At 38.9% G+C, this 24531-nt stretch overlaps 1 long non-coding RNA gene across 2 annotated transcripts; it reads left to right on the forward strand.

Moving 5' to 3' along the window:
• Positions 1-25: 25 nt before the first annotated feature.
• LOC117244276 lies at positions 26-22750 on the forward strand. 2 transcript variants are annotated; one of them, XR_004497034.1, is made up of 7 exons: positions 26-584; positions 1966-2056; positions 6158-6325; positions 8161-8255; positions 19852-19915; positions 20317-20438; positions 22640-22750. It is a non-coding gene; the product is annotated as an uncharacterized LOC117244276 (long non-coding RNA). The 2 variants fall into 2 exon arrangements; XR_004497033.1 differs by lacking the exons at positions 8161-8255; positions 19852-19915; positions 20317-20438; positions 22640-22750 and having other exon boundaries at positions 6158-6356.
• Positions 22751-24531: the final 1781 nt, after the last annotated feature.

A 24531-nucleotide genomic window follows, 5' to 3' on the forward strand; every position in this document is an offset into this window, starting at 1 on the left:
GCGGGCCAGCCCGCGCAGGGCTCGGAGCGCGGAGCGGGCCCCGCCTGCCCGGGGGCTCTGGGGAGCCTCGCCCGACCCCCGAGGCCTCGCGGGGGATGAGCCGGCACCTTCACGGAGATGCGAGGGTTTTTATGTCTTGCTTAGAATTCCACACAAAATAACACCCCATCGGAGAGAAATCTTACAGGAAAAAGATATCTTGTGGAAAAAAGCCCCACAGGATCAGTTAAGTTGGGAAAGGCCTCAGAGATCATCCAACCTATTAGCCAACAGCATCCTGTCAGCCAGAGCGTGGCACTGAGGGCCGCGCCCGGACTTCCCTTAAACACCTGCAGGGGTGGTGACTCCACCGCCTCCCCGAAAAGCCCATTCAATATCGAATCACCCTTTCGGTGAAGGAATTCCTCCTAATGTCCAACGCGGCCCAGCACATTATTGTCTTCTACTCTAATGAGACCCTGTTAATTCCCAAATGATCTTGTCCTTATTCAGAGGCACGGTGAGCACCTCACAGGCGTCGGGTCCAGGACCAGACAGGAAAGTGCTGAGCGTCATTTCACAGAGGAATCGGTGAACATAGAAACGTAAGAGTTTTTTGTTTGTTTTTTTTTGAAGTCACCTGGGAATAACATGGCACAAGAAGGAACTGAGTTCACCTTCTACTCTCTTCTTTTCCCCATCATCTCACTTGTTTTACCTCCATTCCCACAGCTATCTCCTGATGGTTGGAAAATACTTTTTTTTTTTTCTTTTAGGATTTAGTACTGTGACAAGAGTTAATCATCTGTGAAAGCTTCTGGACTGTTTTGTTTTGTTGGGTTTTTTTATCTGTCCATTACTGATTTAGTATCTTGCCAAACCTCTCAATTCTCATAATACAAAGAAAACGTACCATGGCTTTTCAGAACACAGTTTTGTTTTCTCGCTTCTTTCTAGAGTTGTTTATCTTCTCTTTTGAACACATGTCCAGTAACATTTTTTTCTCCAATGCTTAGACTAAAAGGTTTTTAAGAGGCAAGAGCTGCAAACTCAACCTTATTCACCTGCCTGTCCCAGAGTTCAAGCACAGACATGGACAGGGAAGTTTGGCCACACTATGCTTGTGTTTCCAGGCAACCGTCATGTTAATCAGGAGCATCCAACTGTGCTTGATTATATCTAGTATTTGAAGCAGAAAAGGAACATAAAATAGTTACTCCAGGGAACAGACTTGCAAAGTTTTATTTGGCTGCCTGGCTTCAGTGAGTAATGCTTTGATAAGGGATTATTCCTGTTTTCATTGTTATCAATCTCCAGTATAAAGATTGGGCAAATAAAACTTTCATGTCTGGGCTGGTAAATTTGCATGGCAATTTTGCAAATCCAACCAAAGGGAGACTTTGTTTTGTGAGCCTTCCTCTTTTTTTTTTTTTCTTTCTTAGGAGTTTGCCTCCAGAGCTTGCTTTTTTTTTTCCTGAGCCATCAGAAACTGATGAGCTGTTTCACCTTCTGCTCAGTAGGCTGCTTTCTAGCTAGCTGAGGCTTATACTTAATTACAGTTTAGATATGTGTGGATACTTTGATTGTCTGCTGTCAGTCAACAAAATCCTTGTACTTTTCTGCTTCACAGCCTGTGAACCTCACAAGCACTTCAGATTTGAATCATGGTCATTGAGATTGGCAAATTCTGTATCCTTTGCTTCCTCCTTCGACAGTTTGGGACCAAATCATGAATTCAAATCTTGGGTAATTTTCCTTGGTTTGCCAGAGATCTCAAAGCAGTCTCATGTGCTGTTCCTATGGGTTAATTAGCCTTAAATGGACTCCTTAAGGATTTCAGATCTGCAATTTGGAGAATTCAGATGTCATTGGCTAATGATTATCTTTTGTTTGTCCTCTAGATGAAAAACTATTTTGTTCTAAAATGTTGCATACTTGGCTCTCAGTAGGTTGTTTTAAATACTGCATTGCATTATCTTTTCCTAGTGTACCATGCTTTCTCAGCTGTATAACTCATGGAAATCAGTGAGATGCTGCCCTTGCGTTTTAATCAAGATGAACTTGAAAGGTGAACATTGTAAGTGATAGAAATTATTTATAATTTGGTAATAAAAGTTTATGTCTAGCACTCCAAATTTCACACATCTGCTATGTGCTGGCCTTGAGATACAGAACAATTGCACTTGCCTTTACATTTGGCCTCAGATGAGAGGTCATAAATTACAATGATAGAGTTCGTAGTCGTTCCTAGCTCACAAAATTTCCATATTAACATCTTCACCTCAAACATAAATGGTTACAGAGTTACAAAGAAAAGAGTTGTGTTGGCCTTTGTCAACTGAACTTTAAGTCTGTGGATCATGTACTATTGATAACTCTTAAACATAAAGCATCACAGAATACTTGTTCAGAGGACCTAATTAAAACTTTACAGTTAACTTTAAGAATGGAATGGGATTTCATTCTCTCTGTCTCTCTCCTATCAATGCAATAAAACCCACTTCAAAGTTAGAAAGGTTTTTCTCTCCCAGCTACTTGAAATAAAAGCATTTTCAGAGTGAGATGGCTGGAGAACACAGAATGGGTCAGAAGGAGTGTCCAATTTCTCCTTTTCCTGTGAATTGCACATCGTTTTTATAAGTTAAGTGCAGATGAACAACAACCCAGATGACAAAAGAATGTCTGTGGCACATTTTGAATTCAGCCTGAACAATCCCCAGCTACACTCAGTAGATGAACAAAAGCCACAATCTTTAAACAGTCCTCACCTGAAACTTGTCTCAGAGAGGACAAATCAATTCTGGCCCAAATCACAGCATATCACATGATTCTAACAATTAACTTTGGTACCTTCTTAGGTTAGAAAAAAAGGGAAAAAAAACACTTTTTTTTAAATTGTGGCATGAAATAAGAGGCCAAGATCAAGTTCTAAACCCAGGGGAACGTTTCTTGTTCAGAGCTGCTGAGAATGGGGAGGAAGAAGGAGGTATCAGCCTCCATGAAATAGTATCGAGGTGGAGAAGCTCTGCAATTCAAGATTAGCACTGCTATTGCAGGCTTTCCTGAGGGCCCTGAAGTAAACATGGTACTGCATTTCTGGGGTTTGAGAGGTGGGAGGCAAAATTGTGCTCTCACTGAAGCCAGCAGAAATTTTGCTAATTACCGCTCTGTTACTTAGTATGCCTCTTTAAGTTACTGAAAATACACCTGAGGTCTCAAAACCTTCCTTCTGAGGCTGTGTTCTTTCACTGTAATTTGTGCTTCCTAGAACTGTCTTCTGATGTACTGAGTGTGAGAAATAGGACATTAAGGGTGCATGAAGAAGCAAAAGAAAGAAAGGAAGTATTGGGACCTTCCTCCTTTTCCTCCCCTGCAGACTTCCTGGTGGACAAGGAACTGTCAGCAGTTCTTCCAGGGAGCTGGGGAGAATAATGTAAGAGCTCAGCCTGAGGTTTTCTCTCTGTCTCCTACACTTTCAGTTCCATAAAAAAGAAAAGATACTCAGAAGCTTTCAGAGTTCACTTAAACCCCTCCAAGTTCCTGTGCACTCCTTGGCTTCCCAAGGGACCAGCTTTTTCATGAGCATTAAGAGGTCTGATATTCCCATTTGCATGCATTTGGATGGGAGAGTTCAAGCCTCTCAGCTTGTGAATTGAATGATTGTCTGTGCCTATACAGTAAAACTTCAAAAGATGTTTTTCTCTGTAAACAGAGGCTTAGTTATCCAGCATTATTTCCCATGCTGTGCTAAGATCATCAGAGCCACTGATTTCCTTCCATGTTCTCAATTTAAGAGTTAATGTATTTTTGAATGTAATGTTGCTCAAAAAAGTATTGGGTTTGTGCTACAGATTTTCGATAGAAGAGCCTAACAAATTTCTGTTGTCTTCAGCTTCTTACACTGTGCTCACCACCTTGGGATGTTCATCTCCTCCTATATGGCTTAAGTGGCATGATAACCTTTTGTTAAATGTTTGTCTTTCCTACTTTTTGTCCAGTTAAAATGTAGTGTGACAGATCATGTCAGGTTTGTGTTTTCTATTAAGCAAAGGCCGGAAGCCCCACTTGATTCCTTTTTGCACCACTTAGCTGGATTTTTTTCTAAAATATGATGGAGCCTTTTGTGCTTAGACTCTATAGAATATTTACATCAGGGTAAAGACACATTCCATATTTTTTGCTTGTGGAGTATCAATTCCAGGTGACGTTTCAATGTAAGCTTTCCCACATCCACCAGTTTGATGAAGCTGATTCTGTAGTACAGGTTGAAAACTCTGGTATCAAGTTTAAGCACAGACACAAGTTGAAGTGGTTGCTTTAAACTGACCTGCTGGTACAAAACATCTGCAAAGTTGATTCCCAGCTCCCTAGAAATGCTTCTGATGCAGACTTGGGGATATGAAGTAAACATGAGTCAGATTTGTAGAATGGTGATAACAATACATACCTTGTCCTGAATTTCAGTGAAAAAGGAAGGTAAAAGCGTGTTCAGCCACCTTAAGCATTTAGAATAATAGGGATCATGTTACCAGCACCATTTACTAACAAGAGAGCTCAATTTCTTTAGAAATAAAATGCAATTTAATGTCAATGTTAGGCCACTCCTAGAGCATTTATGAGCTGGTATTTTCCAATATGCCTAAATTTCTGTCTATTGACTGAAAAGTCATTATTTCGTGAAGGGAACAAAACAGAATGCAATTCTTTTGTAATGTGACAGCAAAAATGGGTAAAAACAAAAGGGAACACTGGAAGGCTGTATCTATGTGAAATAAACTGTTTTGCTAGGAATAGAACAATAGCATAAAGTTCCATATTATGTCAAAAGTTAATTTTTCACAGAATACATCATACAACCCTCCTGTCTTTTTAACTCTAATATAAATTCAATGGATACACTAGTGAAAATAAAGATTCTATCTATAAATATAGATCTGTCAATCTTGTGTGACTGCCTGTGGCTCATTCCCTGGGGCCTGCAGTTTCAGAGGTAGTATAACCTCAAACACAATGTTCAGATCTGATTCCCTGGTGTTCACACATGCCAGAAAATATTCCTCTATACTTTAGTCTTATCTGCTTTTATAAGAAAAAATATATTCCTGGAAAAATTACATAAAACCTATTGAAGGTTAGGTACTAACTCTTCCAGATCTGAAATAACAGGTTTGGAGGAATGTTATCTTCTAGGAGAGGGGAATGATGCAGGGCAACTGACTCACTCTTCCACAGTCTGGTTCACGCCTTTCAGGCAAAACTGCCATCTGTGCCATCAGTGCAGCTCCACCACTCCCAGGAATTGTAGGAGCTTTAGGGCAAAAAACAACACCCATCTTTTCTCACTCACCTGATCCTGCCGGGAAAATTGTGAGGGCAGAAGCATAAAGTGCCTGTAGCCATCCAGACCACCTGGCATTAGAAATCTCACCCTTGTTGCTGCTGCTGGACCTGCATGGATGTTGGAAACAGAGAAGAATGCTCCGAAGGCACTCAGCATAGACAGGGTTTGTTACTGTGGAACTGCAAAGGTTCAAAAGCCTCTTCTGAGCAGAAGACAGATGATACAGAAGCCTGATTAGTACTTGCAGGCTTTTGTGGACAGGAAGGTGTTAGCAACATTGCTGTAAAATGGGTTATTAATTCTTATGACTTGGATCATTAAAAACTACAGCTCTTATTACTTCTCTCTGCTCTGCTCCACAGCAGAGGACTTCATGCTACAAAGAGGTAGAAAATCCTTTCTGCTTCCAGGAGAAAGGTGAAGAAACGCACTGCATTCACACGCTTTTCTTTGGTTCTGGTTTCATTTTGCTTCCATCTCCATTGACTGGCACGTGTTCTTGGTTTCCTCCATGACACATGCAATCCTCTGGTCTTGCCTCATCAGACCATGTCCTAACTGTACCACCTCCTCAGCTACTGCATTTTTCCCACGCATTTCTTTTCCTTTTTCTGTTTTTATTTTGTTGGGTTTTTTCCCCCAATGGCTTTCATCTGTGTGCTTGTCTACTTGGGACTGACATTACCAATTGATTTCACATAATGCACACAGGACAGCCTAAATATATATTCCTGTCTCTGGATGTAGGGTTCAGACATTAAAATCAATGCCTGGGAGGTGAAAGGCTTCATTGCCCATAAATAACTCTTAAATTGCTCATTTTGTCTCCTCAAACAGCGTATCAACAATGGAGGATATAATTTGGAAGATGAAATGTGAAGATACAAGTACTATGCTCACATGCTGAAGTTTCCTCAGCTGGAGGGAATTCTGGTGGAAATTGGGAATAATGCTGGATTACTGTTTTCACACAAAATGGATAAGAAGATTTTTCTCTTTTTTTTGGTAATAATAAAGAAATATCTGTGATAATTTATCCCATTGTTGAATAATGGATACTAAATGAATAATCACATGCTGTGTAAACACCTCAGGGTTATGCCAACAAACAGTGCAAACTTCCAGTTGGAAATTAGCAAATCAAGTGTGGGACAGGTTAGTGCAGAGAGGGAGGATCTGTTCTCACTTCTGCTGCTGAGCTGCTCTCAAATGTTGAGACCTGTGTCGCACCTTCTCCGCTATAAAACAACAAGAATGATGTATCTAAAGTGCTTTCAGATCAATGGATGAAAACTTTATGTAGTAAGAAGGGTATTATTAAGATCCTAACGATGCCATGAGAGAAAATGATCAATAATTATTTATATTTTTCTTTGCTGTTTAGGAGGTATTTTTCTACTGACTGTATTTTCTACAGTCAAATGCACAACAGCTGAGTGCTGTCACTGTCTTGCTGAACATACAAGTCTTTTTGTATGTATAGTATACAAAGATGGAAAACAGGTTAAATTCTAGTATGTCATTTCTCTCAAGGCTGGAGGGCCAAAGTCAAAGGAAAATCTAATGATTTAATGCATGAGCAAGTGCTAAATCTATGCATTAATAAATTCTACAGGACTGTATATGCATACTTTCCTCATACTGTATTTTAAGCTTGAATTTTTTTATTCAAATAAAAAAAGATTTCTTTCAAAAATTGTCCCGCATCAAGTAATCTATGTTTAAGGAATTGTGTAATTTTTTTTAAAGTAACCTCATTACTACCAGACTACTTTTTCCTTTTGACAGTAAAGCAGAGTGCTTATCTTCCATATTTTCATAATGAAGGCTCCCAAGCACAGGATACTGTGGCAGATTTACAGCCTGTGAGCAGCAGAACTGACAGGCATTTTAATATGAAAGGAGATATGATGTCTTTAATGTACAGTGATGTCACTTCTAACAAGGTAGAAGCGTGCTTTTTGCACTACAATCACCATAAGAAGTGAAACCTGTCTGCTTCAGGAGTCACCTTTTAACCCAGGAAAAGGTCACAAATAATAGAAAAAAGACAGGACTCTGCTTACTCAGGTGGAAGGGCACTCTGACGTTGGAGGAGCAAGGCTATTGTGGATGTGCATTATCTCCAGGAAGCTGAAGCTACAAATAGTCTAGCTCGAGCTAACCTTGAGAACAGAAAAGGAAAGGATAATGAAAATCCTCAAGGGAGTGTTAAACTGAAAGCCAGATTGCCTGTTGACCACCCTTTTTCCTTTTATTCAGCATTGATTGGACCTAATAACTTGAAAGTGATATTGACAGCAATATAGTCCACCATTACCTGGACACATGATTATTTCATTGAGAGAAAGGACAGGAACCCAGTACCAAAAACCTATTTCATTCTACATTAGACCAGAGAATTTACTACTTTGTCTAGAAAATATTTGCCAGTGATTTTAAAGGCTGATTTAAAATGTGCATTTCTTAAATGCGCTCCCAGCTCCTGACTGAAAGCTTCTATCATGTCATTCTGAAGATGCACAATTCTTAAACATCATATACAAGAGCATAAGATTAAAAGGCCATAAAATAGCAAGAATTCTCAAGGTCCAATAAGTACATCGTGTTAGCATTGGGCTGGTGACTTTGATTAAAGACAGGAAATTAAAATACATTGTCATATATATGGATACAGATATCTCCTCAAGAGAGTTGCTTCCTCCAAACTAAAATTTCAGAAAATCAACTTTGGATATTATGTCCTTTGATATTTTGGCAGTATGGTCTTGAAGGGATTGCAATAAGGAAGAAAAGAACAACATAAGAAAGAATTACTTTGTTTTCTGTTATCTTGGCAGAAATCCTGATTTTAAATGAATATGGTTTTCGGGAGGCTCTGAACCATCATGTTCTCCTAACCAGGGTGCTGGGGCATAGAAACAGTGGCAGTCAGGTAAGGTAAAACAAGAAGGAAATCACAGCATTGAACAATTAGTATAGTGTTATCCCCAACATGGTGCTCTCACGTCAATACTGCTGCATATCTGTGTGTCCTGTAAAATCAGAAATGATGGTTGACCTCATGAGGATGCCTGTAATAATTCCACTGCTAGTCCTGTGTTCATTTGAATTTAATAGTTGTAGATTAGTATATTCTTAGAGGTGATGTGATTGGTTTTAATTTACTTTGAAACAGTGGTCTCCCTCACTCCCTCTTCAAAACAGAGGGAAGAGAAACTGCAAATTCAAGTTTGCATATAGAAACAATCAAGTCACATTTCAGTGGAAAATGTCAGAAATACTAGCAGTATCAGTGAATTCTTCTCCCCATTTTAAGTCTGTTATTCCAACAGCAAAGATACCTTTTGAAGATAAGACCTATGTATGCTTAGAGTTATGATAATATTTTGATTATATTTTCCAGAAAGTAAAAATACTGGGAAATGAGATACAATGTGATACTGCTGTGGATCCACAGATCCCTATAAAAATAAATCTAATGTCATTAATGTAAGGTAATAGTTTGAAAGGCCCTGTAATAACTGTTAAAGGTCCCATGTCTGGAGAGGAAAGCAGCTTGACAGACACAAGTCATGAACTGCTTCACTTTCTATGCTGCCTTATATCTGTCAATATATTGGTTATGGAGCTGTGCTGAGGCCAGTCTCCAAAGGCAGACTGTCACATTTCTCAAAAGATAAAACATCCCTAAGGGTACAAAGAATTCAGGGACACAAGCTGATAGACAGGAGCAGCACTGCGACTCTAACATTTTATGGCTGAGTTCAACGAGTGAGCCCTTTACCGGATAATTGAATTGATGAAAGGCTTACAGTTGCCCCGATTAAGCTTATTCCTTCTCCATATGTAAGACTCAGGGTAGTTTAAGCAAAAATTGAAGAAGAAATCTGGAGAGAGACATTTATAAGCTCTTTGAAAATTGGTCTTGCATGAAAAGCTCACCATTTGTTATGCTACATGTGCTGTTTGTCCATACAAAGAATCCTGTTGTCCAAGAAGTGCTATTTGCAGCAGCCTTATATTTTTTTTTTTCCTTCTAACTAAGGATTTTTAAATATTTTTAGAACATGTCTTGCTGCTTCATGACTCATTCCCCTTACGATCTTTGGTATTTTTCCCATTTGTGATTATGCAGCATCCCTGTGGCATATGGTCACCTGGGAAAGTATTATTAGGGAAGAAATTAAGGGATTTTAGCTATTTTTAACATTTCTTGGAAGACTGAGATGTAGAAGAAGAGCCACATCAAAGCAACATTTTTCAGTCTTCTATATTACATTAACCAGTCTTGTTTGTGCTTTCCATGATGAATCCCTCTATTGTATCTTTATTCATAACTGAATTGAAAATTATCTGGGCAGTGAATTTTGCCTTTGCAACATGCTTGTCCAGTGCCAAGTGCAAGGGACCATTAGGCCCTATGATAATACAGTTTTAAAATAATTGTATATTGGACCAGGAGCTCATGATTTACTACTGATGAAAGAGAACAGCCAGGAGATATTTAACCAAATACTCACCAAGGTAAGGACTCACCTTCTAGTGTGATGAAAGGGAAAAGGAAGTATGATGTAATTCTTCCAGCCTAAACTTAGATTTAGCACCATGAGTATTAGCAGCAGGATGCCATGGTAGTGTGAGGGTACAGTCAGAAGCCAGACTTATTTTTTAGAGTTCAGCAGTAGATCATGTCCTGTGTGAAGTTATGAAAGTTATCATGAGATCTTTTAAATAATCTTAATAGAAATTAACTTCTATAAACACAACTTCTTATTCATGAACACTACCTATGGTGAGCTACTACAGAGCACAGCTAACTGATGTAATAACTTATAGATTTCAGATTTGTGACAGGACCTCCAGACCCTGTCTTTTCACTCTGTCAAGTTTAAGGGCAATGACTGGAAATAGGACAATTTCAATTGCTTTTTGTACAGTATTCCTGTTGTCCTTCTTAAGACATTAAGGGAAAGGGGCACTCAATTTATACCTGAATATAATTAATCAATAGGATCAACAGGCTGGCAGACACTTATTTTCAACATAAACTCCATGGTTTGCCTGTACCAAAGCTTCTTTTTTTTGAACATTTCATTTCCAAATTTCACCTCTAGAGACAGCAAGCTACCAAGAGAATCCAGTGCTGACATCTTGACTTGGCAGTGCCTATGGTTTCATTTGTTCTTGGCCTGCACAGTCAGACATCATCCTTGCCAGACCAGGACAGTCAGATGTACCTAGATAATCTGCACTAATCAGTGTGAGTCTCATATAAATAACTTGATATGGCTTACAAGTTACAACACTTGGCTAGTGTGCCTATACTTTCTCCCAAAATATATATATGTATACGCTGAGTATTTTGATTTAAAAAAAAAATAGGGGAAAAATTATTTCATTCACAGTTTATTTTTATTTAAAATGTTTAGTGCAATATTTATATATGTTTAGTGCAATTATGTATTTAGACTACTCTCACAGGTTCATAAAATATTATACCATATGCTAAAATATTTATCTTTTTCTTTAAATAAGACTGGGTTATAACTGCAATTTTTTTCTTCTACCCAAACTGTTTTTGGATTCCTTCCACACATGTAACATTCACCATTCTGTTTGATTAACCAGATTGGTGAGAATGTTTGATTTTTTTAAAGGACTTTCTCTTTATGGAGAATTAAAGGTCACAGCTGGAAAACTGGCCAGCCAAGCTCAGTCATTTCTAAGTATTTTGTTAATTTTTCCTGGTTAATGGTACTTCCATTCCAAATTCAGAGTGTGCAGTTTCTTCAGACTTGCATCAAACACTCCTCAGAACTAGAATCTCACAGTGGATAACGATAACCTATTTCCTTCAAGCACTGCAGCTCTATCTGTGAACTACTGGCATCACATGAAGATTGATTAAAGTTCTGCTGACACCTAATGTGCACAAGGAAAAAAAAGTTAAAATTGCACTCTTTGCCTACCAAAGGATTGCCATCTCAAATTCTACCTGCTTGTCTCTGAGGTCTGAAATGGACTGATTCTGTTCATCAGTTAGGGTGCCCATGTTTAGAGCAACATCCCAAGGGTGATGGTAATGAGGGCCCACAATCCTGGCTCCAGGGGAATACTTCAGTATTAACCTCAGTGCTGGGTCAAGCACTGTCCCCTTTAATGAGGAATGTTAGGCCTTCCCAGGCAGGTGCATCTTGAGCTGAAGTGTAACATAACCTCTTCTACCTTATCATGTCAGGTGACAAATTTAAACCACAGTGGGCTGAAAAAGACTTGCTCAGCACTACAGATAATTTAATTCCTCAGTCATCTTTTCTCTTTATCTCCTGTAGATATGCTCCAGACTATAAAACAATGACAGAAACCGTGTTCAGATAAACATAAACCTTATGAAGGTGTCCAGTGGGGTTTGTGCCCTTCCCTTAGTTCACCTCTGTGAACAGCAGATTGGGGTGTTGTAGGTGAAGAGGGAAGGGATAAAGCCAGAGTGATCTGTTCTTTGGGATCCACCTGTCTGTATGACAGACCTCCTTCCAAAGCCTTGCCCGGCCTCACGTGCAGCCCATGGGGCTCTGTGGGGGGCTCTTGGTTGTGGATGGAGATATATGAGTTTAACCTAGCCCTTTTCTGCATGGTGTGATTTTGCCAATCTCTGTTTCCTTGGAGTTTCTATTTTTAATATTATATGCATGTCTCCAGAAAATTGCCTGGTTGGACTTATAATGAAAAGTTTCCTGGGAACCGCCACCTTTTTTATCTGTTCACAACGGAGTCACTTATAAAACAGGCTTGAAACATACCACATTTCTCTTCAGGTTTTGGAGGATAAAAACAATTTATTTCATTAGTCATCAGTCAGAGACCAAACAGCTCATAGATTTAAAAGTGCTGAATCCAAGTATTGTAATTTATGGTTGGGAGGCATCATGATTCAGTCAAATATGCTCTTTTCCCCAAGAGTTATGTAAGAATTACCACTTTGATGTTTCTTTGGATCCTGGATAAGCCACCTAAACATTTTGTGACTCCCCTTTTATACAAAGTGCATAATGGGACATATATTGTCACTGTAAAGGGCTTGGAGGCAGTGCCAGGGCCTCTTTGCTAGACTACCAAGAGCAGTGATCTTTAAGGCAGGACAGCAGTGAGATACAGAAATAGTCAGCAGTGCTTGCTGTTGTGGTGTAACCCGAGACAGAAACTCAGTCCCACTCTCTCCCTCCCTCCTGGTGTGATGGGGGAGAGAATTAAAAGGGTAAGAGTGAGAAAATTCATGGGTTGAGAGAAAAGCAGTTTAATAGGTAAAGCAAAAGCCACAGGTGCAAAGCCAAACATGGAATTCATTCACCACTTCCCAAGGACGGACAAGTGTTTGGCCACGCCCAGCATAGCTGGGCTCCATCACATGTAATGGGGACTTGGGAAGACAAACTCCTTCACTCTGAACATCCCCCTCTGATTCTTTCTTCCTTAATTTTACATGCTGAGCATGACTTCATATGTTGTGGGATATCTCTTGGGTCACTTAGGATTGGCTATCCCTGCTGTGTCCCCTCCCAACTCCTTGTGCATTTCCCCCCAATTCTGGGGTGCCCCCTCACTGCTGGGGTGGGTGAGAGGCAGAAAAGGCCTTGGCTCTGTGTTAAGACCTGCTCAGCAATAGCAAAAACATCCCTGTGTTATCAATGCGATTTCCAGCACAAACCCAAAACATAGACCCATATCAACTAACTGTGGAAAAAACTAAACCCCCCAATCCAAAACCAGCACACCTGCTCTGCCAGGAGCATGGAGAGAAGCAAGTCTGTTAAACAGCTTCCAAGGCTACAGTAGCTTGGTGATGTCAAAGAGTACCTGTAGCCACTTGGCTATCCAGGATCTGACTTCTGCTGCCTCTGGATGGCCAACCAGATGTAGTGACCTGACACTCAGGAGAGGAAAACAGAGCTCTCTCCTAAGAGCTAAGATCATTAGAGGGTGTCTAAAGGGGAATACTTGTTACGACATTGATTTATGCAGTCTTTTAATTGCATTAAAATAGGTGTAGCCAGTTCGATGTTTGCAGTAGAGTAAGTTTTTATGAGGCCAGACTAATGAATGAGCCCCTCTGCACCCTCTGAAATGATTTGAGTCCCTCCCTTGTGTATAGATCGAAATTACAGCAGCAGCCACAGCACAAGCGTGGCAGTGCCTGGAGAACAGGCCAGTGCAGACCCATCAATCAATGTCCTATTGATATACTAACAAAAATGGACTAGAAGTGTGTCAGTGTTAAATGTTGCCCTGGTTTTATATGTGTGCATTTTTCTGGGGCTAATGTAATTTCAATGATATCCTGTATAATTAAGTATCATGAATAACCGTGTGTTTTATTAATTTTAAAATGTCTGGGAAATGTCAGTCATCTTTTTGTTTATGGTACAATGGAGAGGGTTGCAGTAGATCCATATGGAGCCCAAAAGCCAGCTGAGAGAACTGGAAAGAAGTTTCAGTTAGTGGAGGGAGGTTCACAGCAAGAAAAATATGCTGATGCTGTAAACTTCTTCATTCTGATCCTCCTATTCCACTTAGGCATGTTAGAGACAGACCTCCACTGAAATCACTGCTGAAACTGAAAAGGATAAGCAATAGCTTTTCAGACATGATCTATTCCTGGTAGCTGATGATTGATTTTAGACTTTTGAATAAATGCACCTACCTTTTTTTCTAGTGATGGAATTATTTCTGGTGCATAAAAGTGTTGCATTACATTGCCACATTTCTAGAGTGCAGCGGCAGCAATAGCTGTATTTCAGGTATCCTTAATCATTCAGATCCAAGAAAAGAACATGCCTTTGAGCTGCCTGAGGGACAGCATGATTGGCATCAAGGAGGAGCACACCTCCTGTCCAGGCTGTGGTCCCGAGGTCAGTGAAAAGCTGGTGCTGATCAATGGCCACCCGGACACATCTGTCAATAATAAGGGAAGTCCATGGCAGGAGAGGGCTGTGCCTCACACCACAAAGTGGAGCTTGTTAGCAGCAATGCTGTGCCCTGAGTGGACAAGGCATGGGCTAAGGAATAAGATGGCTTCCTTTTTTAGGATGATAGAATGCAATTGTTTGTCAAAACTAGTGGGCTATGCATTCAGTTATTTTATAACAGCAGTGTAAAGTGTTCTGTGTGTTCTGATTATGTTGTGTAACGCTAGAAAAAGTACAGAGCTGGCAGCTAAATTTGTTTTGCTAACTGTAACCTTTACTGTGATCCAAGAAGTGTTTATCTTGCCCCATATCAGTACTTTATTCACCATAAAATTACTCCTTTGCTATGCAGAATTACACATAAGCACTTTTTCTTTCTTCTGCACCTATACAATACTTTGTGGAGAGCAATGTCAGCAATGCTGTAGGAACAGGATTCAGGAGTGACTGATACCTCCTCTTACCTCTGCTGCTGTAATTCTGACAGTCCTGATCCAAATCCACCAGAAGTTCTTACAAAGTCTTCCATTTGTTTCACTGATCTTTGCAAGAAGTCCCAAGAGGCATTTGTCAGCCTTTTAGAGAAGAATTGTCAGATAATGGGAGTCTCACTTTGGTCAGTCAGGGGCTGATCCTTAAATGCTGGTCTCCAAACTTTTTGGATCATATACCCCTATCAGCAGAAAAATACACTCCCACTCTATGTACAATCAAGTATTTATTTATGAATGATATACATGTGCTTCTCTACTAATTTATAAGTATTATAAATCATGTACAAAATAGAAATTTAAAAAAGGATGAGTTGAAAATTAAATAGATTAAATGATTTTTTAAAAATTATTTATCAACGAGGCACACATAAAGAATGTTTTCCTTCATCCCAGTGGTCTGTCTTGTGTGTACCCTACTTTGGAGACATCATCTTAAAAAGTCCATTAATTTGCAGTGGCAACTTTACATTATCTACCACCCATAAGTTATCTATATACAACTTCTTGTATTTGCACCTCTGTTTGGAAACCACTTATTTATGTCACTCACAAGTTTGAACACTTCATAATATTGTCTATGGCAAAACCCATTTATAAAATGAAAAATAGCCCCAGGGAACTTAAGAAGGTTACATACACTACAGGGTTTTTTTGAGAAGGTAACTAAAGGACTGCCACTACTATAAGTCTTACAGGCTTCTAAACACTATAGCATTTGGGTTTCCTGGACAAAAAATATCCTGGGCAAGCTATGGAGCTTAGTAAATGAGCCTGATATTACCCTTTTACATCATAAAAGTGATCTCATAGTTATCATAATTTTAGTTATGGTGCCAGAACCACGCTTCTTCCACAAACTAAATGATTCAGCAGAGAATTGTTATAAGGAAAGGCTATCTGTCAGATTATGGTTTAACTAGGGTTGAGCCAAATTTTGGATTCAGCCATTAAAGCAGATGTAATCAGCCCTGGTTTAAATTCAGCTTTGTCTAAAAATCTGCTTTCATTTTGCTTTGATTTTTTTCCCCTAATGGCCATTCATTATGGATGTGAACTTTCCTTCTCTGTCTGGATATGCATAAATATTTTGAAGCTTCTGTTTGCTGATTCCCATTATGTTTGAACTCTGCTTATTGGGGCCAAGTTTCATCAGGTTGTCTCTCTTGTACTCCTGACTCTTGAGCTGGTTCCACCAGAATGCTGTTGTCACAAAGAATTTTCATGTTGCTTGACCCTATTTGCACATACTCTTGTCCCTTAATTTTCCTCCTCAGAGCATATTAATAAGTATATCAGAACTAAATATGATCATTTTAAATAAGAAAACCCTAAATAAAATTAATTCACACCATTATTAAGATACCTGAAAAAAAATCACAATTATTTTATGAAAGGCAAAATTTCCAGATGTACAAAAATATTCAACACGCACAAAAGCTGCTCACCTAAATGTCACTCTGAAATTTTGAAATCTCTTTCATAGTTATCTTTCCCTTCTCTGTTTTATGATCTTGAGACAGAGAACATGTCCATTTAATGTCTACATTAAAATGTAGCATGTCTACATTGAAATATTCAGTTACTATTGGCCACTGTAAAACCAAATGATCACTAACTTCCTCAGATCTTGCCATTATAGCGAAATCATTACTATCCCATCTTTTTTTGGAAGGAAACATTGTTTTAGGTGAACATCCTAAGGCAGTACTTAAAAGTGGATTTTTTCCTCATTTTTAAAATATACCACTTATATTGCATGAAAATTAAGTAATGTAGGGAAAAGAGGCACAGCTCTGGGGTGTCATCACCATGTTAACATTGCCATAACCACTTTGGACAAAAGGGATAAAAATGTTAAGATAGTATAAGACACCACAGAATATTAAGTCCCAACACCACGTGAGAAGAAGTCACTGAGTTAACATGAAAAATTTCAGAATGAAAACTCAGTGTAAGAAGCCCATTGCAATAAAGGGTTGGAAACATTGTCCCTTGCCACTTGCAATATATTCACAGGAGAAGTGCTGGAGTCTGTCCCAGACTATCCCAGTCTATCCCACCATCAGTTTGAAAAGGAGCTCTCCACTCCTTAGAGTAGTTCAGTAGAAATTAACTCAGTAATGCTGTGTCTTCTGCTGTCACAGGAACTATGTCATCATACTGGACTTCATCTACCAAATCCATGTGGTGAGTAATTCATACAACAGCAGCTCATGGGAAGGGTGGCATTTAACTGTTACTGGTTTATTCATGGCTGGAACAGAGCTTACCTAGAAGCTCACTTCAAAATATCACCCAAGCAGAAGTGGAAAAAAAAAGCTTTGCTTAGGTAAAATTAATGAAACTAATTAACTCAGAGCTGTGCATTTTGGAAGAAGGCAATGAGAGGTCTCTGCCAATTCTAGAAGGCCAGGGAATCCTCATTTAATTTTTTTTTTCATGTAAGTATGTGTGTATGTGTATTTTATACCTGTAATATATATATTTGTGTATGTGTTTATAATAAAAGCAGAGCATTTACATAGTAGGCAGTAACATCCAGTTAGTGCTGACTTATAGGTTACAAGAAGAAAGTGAGCAGGTGACTTGCTCCTAGCAATGCCAGAGTTGTACCTTTGTCAGCCTGGACTATTTCAGCAGCAGTTTACTGTCACTGCCATCAGGGTCAGCAGATCTCAGATTTTATGAGCTACCTATTTTTCATTACACACGTATTTAGAACCATTACCACACAATAGTCATTTTAATTTTAAAAGCACTCTGTAATTTTAGTTATACATGTAACATTTACACATAAATAACCTTTGCATCTGAATCTAGGTCAGCTTGTTGTCTCTGTCAGGGAAATAATCCCTAATACCTGTTTATGTCAGATTGAGGAAACTGATCTTAGCCACCTTGAACTGTTGCCTTTGAAGGCACAGCTTGTCAAGTTTTCCTGACTGCAAAAATCTGACACAAAAGAAGTACCTCTGGCAAGTTGATTGTATTTATCCATCTTTCAAGCAGTTGCCCAGCCTGTGGATTTCATCTCTTCCTCTGCAGGAGCATTTTGCAGTCAATACATACCTGCAGGACATGCAGGCATAGAACTGGTGAAGACTCACCAGATTCCTGTACCTGAAACCACACATATTTAAGTATGACAGTGGACACACTGAAGTAATTGTGACTATTTGCATAACTTAAGGCAAGTGTTTTCAGATTTGGGTTTCAGTTTAATACTACTTCTGTAGTATTAAACTTGATGCTGGCTTGCATCAAGTTTAATACTACAGAAGCAATAGATTAGTTTGATTCCACATCTTTTAAATGTTGAATTGTGTAATGTGAAATGCTTAGAACAAAAATGCTTGAATTGACTTGCAATAATGCATGGAAGAGTTCATGCAACATCAGTCAGAATAAGTTAAAATAAACGCCACTGAGAATCATTTAGTAAAAAGAAAAATAAACGCACAAATAGGAGTTTATTCCAGTTCATCATAACCAGATGTGATCTATAGTGTACCATACTTTCCATTCTTAAACAAAAATAAAATTATAGGCTAGATAAAATTCTATTACTATTGTTGTTTCCAGTACCAGAAATATGTCCTTGATTAGATAGCTTCAAATCACAAACAGTAATATGTATTTTCCTGCCACCTGCAAATACAAACAAGACTGTGTTAGGACCAAACTGGAACAGGAATTACTATATTTGTACAGACAAATGCAATTACATAATGAAATAATAGATTTTTCTAATTATTATTCTCTGATTATTTTTTCTTTTTTTACCAAATAAGCACAGCATTAAGAACATATAAAAATTCTTCATTAATTTCAATTTAATACTTTTTCCTAATTTTTTTTTGCAATGGTTTAGTTTATTTCTTCTTAGTCAAAGTGGTTTGAAGTGGTCCCAACTTCCCCAGAAGTTCATGTCATACATGAACATGATTCATAAATTATGTTAAACAAGACATATATATCTGTTGTTTAAAACTCAGCTAGGAGGGGGATGTTAGTTCCACCTATGCAGTTTGCATTTGTGCCATCTACATTTCTGCTGATGCTGCAATAGAAGAGGGAAAAAGCCCCCAGGTTTCTGACATTTTACAGGCAATTGCAAAATTGTATTGCTATTTAGAGGACATCTGGATTAAGACAAGAATTTTTCATCCTGGACTTTCAGAGGCATGTGGAGTGCACCCTGAAGTATGAAGGATGGAAATAAAATGGAAATACTTTCATAAGGAATTACTGCTTCTGAAATGGGAAAGCTTTGCATAAGTTTGTTGACATTTGGTGGATTATTTCTGTGTCTGTCTGAGGCTGTCTACACTTCATAATTTTCCACTATTGCTAGTCTGAATGTGGAACTAGCAGAGCCTCAACTGTAGACAAGCCATGTGTGTCCTTACCAAGAGATAACAACTTTTTTTGGAGCAGATTTGGATACCACAGCAATATGAATGACAGCATCTGCAGGTACATGAGAAGCCTGAGCTAAGCAGGCAGGCAAACTGAGAGTACCTCTCCTCAGGCACTGCTTTCTTTTGTGACAGTAGCCACTGAGAAAAACCTTGTCACATGGGAAGACAGGGTTAATGTGCTCTGAAACTGTATATCTGCTTCATGTGAGTAGAAATACTTGTACAGAAGCTGGGTGAATAATTTAAGGATTCCTGGCCAGCTGGTTAAGGGAGAGTGGGAGAGTCACTGGAGTGTGACCAGGCCTGTGGCTGTCCATGCTGCCCACCTACAGCCTTCTGTCTTCTCTGGTGGACCAGAGCTCACACCACCAGGACAATGCTTGGGACAGCAAAATCATGTGAGGTGGATGTTCTTGGCTATCTGAGTTTCCTCTCTGATTGTGAAGGACATAACTTTGTGTATCTGACATGCAGGGTGCTTGCCACACCATCAATTACATGGCAGTAGAGTGATATACCTGTGACAACAAATAACCCATCCAGGTTTCCCATGCAAAGAGCTGTCTCTAAGTGTCCTGTTGTCACTTAGGAGCAGGTTCTGTCCTGCAGATCTGTCTGGGGTTCTTATGTGCCTTCTGTTTGTCTCCAAGGTGCAGCTGCATCTGGAAAGAAGCAGAACAGACCCTTAAAGCTCAGCCTTCTCTTCATACCTGGGTGAGTAGCAGCTTTGGCCATTGACACCTGAAGGTACAGCTAAAGAAGCGTCTTCAGCAGTATTTCTGGATAACCCCTTCAGCATGTCTTATGATATTTGATGTTTCCACAGTCTCCAGTTCTTGGAGCTACAGGAGAATGTACAAATATCCATTTCCTTGCAGAGGTTCAGGTTACACAAGCTCTTGGGTTTGTAAGCTGTCTGAGAGGTCAAATCCAGTCAAATGCTTGTGTGGCTTATCTTGTATTAAATATTGCAGTAGTCATCTTATCTATCTGAGAAAGGTGAAGGGTTCAGTGACCCCAAGACTTGAATGGTGGTGCCAGAGAGTCAGGGAATTTTTCAAACTTGCTGTATTATGCTTATCCTCTTACAGTCTGACTTTTTTTTTTTTTTTAAGGTGATGTTAAAGACTGCAATACAGTTAAAAAGATGCAGTTAAAAAAACCCCAACAACCTCTGTTTGTATTCATTTTTAAGCCTTGCTTATGCTCTGATACTACAAAGCACTGAACACCTCAGGTAAAAGGGATTTTAACTTCTGTGGGCTTCAGTGGGAATTCTTGTACTGTATGCTCAGATATCGGAAGAGAGGGATCTTGAACAGAGTTCAGAAATGTCTTTGGAGCTCACTCGTGACACTCACAACCTTACCCACAATGTCATTATTTTTAAGGGCTTTTACAGCTCTCAGCTCCCATAGCTGTGGTAACATGAGCATATTTGCTGTCATTATACAGATAAACAAATGTCTAATCTTTGTGGCTGAGAAAAATGTAGAAACATTGAATCCATTTATCTCAACACCAGTAAACCAGATAGATGACTGAAATATCACAGGGTTCTGAAGTACAGTAATTCTTAAAACAAGCTTGTGGGATTTTTTCATGTGTTTAGAATTATCAATCCTGGCATTTTCAGGCTTTTTTCCTGTTACCTCATTGTTTCTTATTTTAAGTTTTGAACAACAAAATTCCCACATCTCTTTGCACATGGAAGTAAGCTAATCCTCTAAAAAATTCTGAGACCAAGACTGGTTTGTCTTGGTTTTTAGTGGGTGGCTTGCTGGGCCACTACTGGCCCTCTTAAAGATGATTCTAATGCTGCTGTGAAAAGGCTTTCATTGACTGAAGAAATCCTGCTATGTACTACAATATTTTGATGTTCTCTCTATGTCTTCTGATACATTCAAAGTAAATTCACAAGTTGTTCCCACAAATAGTGGGATCAGCTTAGTATAAGAAGCACCTTCCCTGTGAACCCTGAGCTACTGTCTCATCCAGGCTCTTAATATGCTTAAATGATGAGCAGTATTTTTGTTCAAAGCTCTTGGCTGTTCTTTCTGGACAGAAGCACTCTAATTCCTTAAAACTTTTCCAAGCAGCTATTCTAAATAACAGTGATACACACAAAAAAACCCCTGTTTTTCTGTTTACTTGCCTGGAGTCTGTAATCTGATATCTGAACAATGTAATTTATTATCAGTATCTGAAGTGGATTGCTACAGCTTCCCCCATGTATTAATAGCTGTAGCTATTATTTTCTAAGGAAGGATCTCGTGAGCCCTTCTTGTGATATAAGCATTGCTGCTAACCGGGTAGCTGGCTGGAAAGGATGATAGTGTCCCCTGCTATTATAAATCTAGTGAGCTCACCTTTAAATGTCTGTCTCAATTCTCCCCTTTGGGCATTGTTCCAGTCACTTTTTGGCCTTTTTATTTTAAAGAAAAATCCTGTCCATATGGTCAGAGGAGGAAGTATACTTGCCCTCAGATTCACTTAATGTGTGGTTGTTCTGTATATTTTGGAACTGGACTGCCATTGTGCAGGAAAGGAAAAAATAGCCATCTTCAATGAACATCTAAATTAGTAGCCTGCATGCATCAAACAAGAATAAAAGCCCGTGCTGGAGGATACAGTAGATCTAAATATGCATGCCCTGATTCACATAGATAGCCAAACTCTTTCAAACAGAAACATCATTTGACCTATGAAGTAATTAAAGCCATGATTGTGGGGAGGGCAAACACCACAGTTCAGGCTGCAGCCAGACTGCTTTCCATTAATAGAAAGCTCTGTTATTCCCTCCCCCCACACACATATTTATCTCAGTTTTAAAAATTACATTGGCTGCAAAATTCCTGTCTGCACTGAAGGCATAGCATAAAAACATAGAATGTTTCTGCAGAATTTTTTAAAAGTTGGTGCTTGAGTTTCCCAAGTTATCTGATTGTAGTTTTTGTTCCTCTACTATCTGAAAAGAGTGGCTCACTTCTTCTTCAGTCTTGCCATATAAATCCAGATTTTTGAGGAAGACAGATTGGCTTAATGAAAACTTATTTCTTATGTTTTCTAGGTAATTCTGAGACCAGTCTCCCACACACCAATACCAATATGGCTTTTTCTGCTGGATTAAGCAAAAAGAGCAATACAAGCTGAAATCTGGAAAAACCATGAGAGGAGTTTTTTGTGGGTTTTTTTTCCATACAACTTGTAATTAACTCATTGCTATAGGATTTTATGAATCTCACTTTTTTGTATATATTGAAAACGTAATCAGACAACTTAATGAGAATAAAACCTATCAGGTTTTCAAATATGCAGACAGTAACTCTTAAAAGAACATTAATAAAAATTATCTCTGAATCTTAGATCACTAGGAGCTATAGGACTGTACTGAGGATGTGTCACTGCATGTTTGCCACTTCTTATTCATTTCCTTAGGCATTTGCTCTTGCTGGAAGAATGGTACCTGGTGGCCTGGACCTTTGATTTGATCAGTCTGAGGTATGTCAACAAAAAATTAACTTTGACTCAAAGGGTCGTATTCTATGATCACTTTTGACAATAGTAAGCACAAGGAACATGGTCGTATTTTCAAATTCTGGGGTAAAATATATGGACACCTAAAATGTGATCTGAAACTTTTGCATTATTTGAGGGACTACTTGGTCAGAATAAGAGCCTGAAGTGCCAGGAACAGAGGAGAGACATCATAGGTTAGGCCTACATCCTGCATAGAAGCTCATTTGTAAATGGTGCCTCTCTCTCCACTTAGGACAGCTATAAAATCAAGCTAATAATGTTTATACTTAGTTTTGGAAGGAGCTTTGAGAGCTAGAAATAAATGCTTACTCTGCAAATGCAAAGATTTATTTTTTTACATGGAGTGATTGTAACTGAGTAAAAATGGGAAGAGGATCAAAAACATTTGGAAGACTCGAGATCACAAATGACTGTCAGTGACACTAATTTTCCTAATATTTTAGGTGCTTTCATATGTCCTCTAGGGAGGCCAAGATGCATTCAAGAAAAAGCTCTGGCGTTATGTGCCCTAACTTTTTGATGCCTGGCACCTGATGTGCAGTTCCTAACCTTAAGTTAGGTGCAGCATTTCTGGCTGTGTGAATATTGAACACATTTTGCCAACAGGAGAGCAATGGAGTTTCTTCAGAACACTGAGCTTGAAGGCAAGAACCCTCTGATAGGTGGAAATTAAATTTTCAAAGGAGCAAAGACCTTGCTGTTAGGCAGATTTTGCTGGGATTTAAAAATACATCTCATTTTAGGCAGCTATTTCTTTGTTTTGGGGAGATTTATCCCCAAAACTTCAGATATAGAAGATCTTTGCAAACCCTCGTTTTATAATAAATCCTGTGTAATAAATACTGACTCTGGCTTTAAATTAAAATGGAATCATTTATTGCTAGAGTTGACTATTCCCCTTGAAGATATCCAAAGAATAAACTGGGCATCTTCAAGGCCTGTTAGGGCAATGATGGATGAGGAGAAGGCTGGCTGTGAGGCAGCAAAGCTGACCAGCAAAGCAAGGAAGAAGTGTGATGATTACACCTTGGCCAGCCCCTGCTGCCCTGACTCCAGGCTGTTCTATGGAAAGATGTTTAAGGACTGAATGAGGATTTTGAAGAAGCTGAGACACTGAAACTCAGCAGCCTGGGACCACCCCTGCTGTAAATGGCAGCATCTGGGAAGCAGCAAACTCATCTAGACACAAAATCAATATTTAGTTAAAATCCATGATCTTTCCACAGGTTTTGAAGGCCAATACAATAGTGGGGTCCAAGAACTGGCTCTGAGAGTGCAATGCTTTAATACAGAGGTCCAGTTAAAATACCCTGGAAGCCTGGCACTGCCTCATGGAATGGTTAATCCATCTTCCCTTTCTGCCTCTGCTGTTCCCGCACATTTGAACTGTCATATCCTTTCTCCATTATGTAATAGCCTAGAGGTCACACATGTTCCTCTGCTTTGAATAATACATCTCTATGAAGCCTCAGTATCTCTGTTTGAAAATTTATTTCTTTCATTTTAATATTTTATCAATTTTGTCCTAAATGGATGACCTTAACTGGTTGCAGTTCATTTCATTTTTTCTCTGCTTAAATATTTTAAAGGCTCCAAAGTACAAACATCACTCATGCGGTGTGTAACAAAAATGCTCAGCTTGAGCTTTGGATTACTTAATTGTAATTGTCAAGCTATTATTAAAATTGATTTTTTTTCCTTTTTTTCAATGTCTTCTCCCCTCTCCTTTTCCCATTTCTAATGTTGTTTGTCACATCCTTTATGTTGGTATTTAACTATACTTCAGTGCT

Source organism: Parus major, chromosome 4, assembly GCF_001522545.3.
Source record: "Parus major isolate Abel chromosome 4, Parus_major1.1, whole genome shotgun sequence".
Lineage (NCBI taxonomy): Eukaryota > Metazoa > Chordata > Aves > Passeriformes > Paridae > Parus > Parus major.